Source organism: Fukomys damarensis, unplaced genomic scaffold, assembly GCF_012274545.1.
Source record: "Fukomys damarensis isolate Sample0158 unplaced genomic scaffold, DMR_v1.0_HiC HiC_scaffold_31, whole genome shotgun sequence".
Classification (NCBI taxonomy): domain Eukaryota; kingdom Metazoa; phylum Chordata; class Mammalia; order Rodentia; family Bathyergidae; genus Fukomys; species Fukomys damarensis.
In genome coordinates this window covers 23991918-23994434 of record NW_022900943.1, presented here as the reverse complement: position 1 = coordinate 23994434, position 2517 = coordinate 23991918, and the positions used below count along the sequence as shown (strand labels likewise).

The window sequence follows — 2517 nt, the reverse complement described above, 5'->3', positions numbered from 1 at the left end:
TTTCTATTCATATCATTTGCCAATTTTTAAATTGAGATGCTTTTTGTTGAGTTTAAAAAGTTATTTAAATTCGTTGCAAATTATTTAAAGGTCTTCTTTTCCTTCACAGGTTCCTGTTTCTACTTTATTCCCACTTGTGTTCTTTCTTCTACAGAATCAACTCGAACCAATCTCTTTCCCTACTGGAAGAGAAAAGGATGAATGCTGCTGGTGCAGTTCAGGGGGGGGGATGAAAGTATATTTTGTGATACTTCCTTGGTTAAAAGCAAGGTCCTGAGTTGGATCCCTGGTACCAAAAATAAAAAAACAACAACAACAACAAAAAAAAAACTGGCACTAAGCTTGACAAAGAGACTCACTCATGCCTACTCTGTCTCTAAACTCTAGATATTTTAAAACATAGATTAATTCATTTATTATAAGGTAGGAATGTTTCAAATCATAGAGTTTAAACTGGCCTTTTTGTTTCTTCATTCTTCTGATGGCCAACTTTACTGTGTCTGCAGAAGTGGTGTAGTAGGTTGTTTTCACACAGGAACTACAGTGCCAGATTCCCATCTCTTCATCTTAGCCTTGCCACAGAAGGGGAAGGTATACTTGGGGTTCTAGATGATTTCAATTTTCTTCACCATTTTCCGGAGGGAGACCCCATAGCAGGTCCCATATTTACGGACAGTGCCAATCTTTTGGTGTGTTTAGCCATTGTGGTGCTACCTAGGCCCAAGCCCAGAGAGATAAACTCCAGATTTGAATATAGTGTATTTCTTTTCTTTCCTCATTGAGTTTATTGGTACATTTTAGGTATACAGTACAGTTACATTCATCATTGGGATCTTGCACCTTTGCATGACAGGTCTTGGTTCTCATTTTTTCCCCTTGTCCCTGCCCGCCCTTCACCCTCTCTTCTTCTCCCCATTTATAAACACTTTATTTCCATTTTCTCATTTTCTCCTATTTTTTTTCTTTGCCCTTATTACCTTTCCCCTACCCTTCCCACTTTCCCTACTATAGTGTATTTCTTGAGTCAAATGAATGGAACAAATGATGTTTTATTATGCACATAATTGTCTGAATGTTTGCAGTTTTTTTGCCTTTGAAGTGAGATGGGAGGGTCCTGATTTGACTAACAGATAAAGCACTTAATAAATGATAAGTTTTATTATGCACATAATTGTCTGAATGTTTGCAAGCAGTTTTTTTGCCTTTGAAGTGAGATGGGAGGGTCCTGATTTGACTAACAGATAAAGCACTTAAAGGGAGTTTAATTAGAACCTCAGAAAGCAATTTTATTCTGGAGACTGGAGCCATTGAAGACAATTGAGTGGGAAAGGATGGGAATTTTCCTGATCATATCCTATACTGAATTACACTTTAATTCTGCATAGGAATTGAAATGTCAATGGCAGTTTTAAAAAACTGGAAACCAACTCTTCTATTTTAGAAATTCTCCAAGTTTCTCTTCCTCTTTCCATTTTTCTTTCTTTCTTTCTTCCTTTCTTTCTCTTTCTTTCTTTCTTTTTTTGGAGGTGATCTCACAACCTTGGTACTAAGCTACATCCCCAGACCTGTTTTTACTTATTTTGATACAGGGTCTCACTAAGTCTCTAAATTGCCCAGGTGGGGCTCAAACTTTTGATCCTCTTTGGATCCAAGTCCTTATTTCCTTCTTTAGGCTTAATGATTTCCTCAAGCTGATATGAGAATTACTTAAGATAGTGTAAAAAGTACTTAGCAGACAGTGTCTCATTTCTATTTCTTCTCATTTATTTTCCTAACTCATTTAATTATTTTACACCATTTAATTTCCGTACTTCCTTGGAACCTGGGCTTGGTGGAAGAACACAAGGGATAATTTACCAGGTACTCACCTCCAAGTTTTTATTTGCGGTACCACTGACGATGAAGAAGTTAAAGGTAGACTACTCTGGCATAGTGACTATTTTGAATTAAAGACATCGGCAAAACAGCAGATAGAAAAGAATCATTCTGACCTCTTTTCTGTTTCTTAAAAACAGAAGCTAAAATTCCCACCCATGTGAGATATCCACCCCACATTAGAAAGAAAGCAACTTTCTACACATTTTACTTTGTTAAAATAACTCTTTAAAGCTTCCTCACATAATTTACTTTTTCACTACCTTTGTCTTAGTATCAAGGAAGGAATATTAACTGCTTCATTGGATCTTTATTTCTCTCTAAAGGCTCCTGTCATTTAAAACCTGTATTAAAATACATTTGTATGCTTTTGTTCTATTGACCTGTCTTATGTCAATATAATTCTCAGGCCCAGTGAGAGAAACCCTTAAGAGGTTTCTTAAGAGGAGGCAGTAAAATTTTCCCTCGCTCTTCCATAATGATGACAATGATTATAACAATAACAATGAAAATGTATTAAACTCAGTATCAGTCAGGTAATTTAAGTGGTTTTCACACACTATCTCATTCAACTCCCAAAATACTATTAATATCTCCATTTTATTGAGAAGGGCACTAAGATTCAGACAAAGTACTTTGACC

General features: G+C 36.0%; 1 pseudogene; it reads right to left on the bottom strand.

Annotated features, from left to right (window-relative positions):
• Window positions 1–336: 336 nt before the first annotated feature.
• On the bottom strand, window positions 337–695 carry LOC117283846 (annotated as a pseudogene).
• Between the last annotated feature and the right edge of the window lie 1822 nt (window positions 696–2517).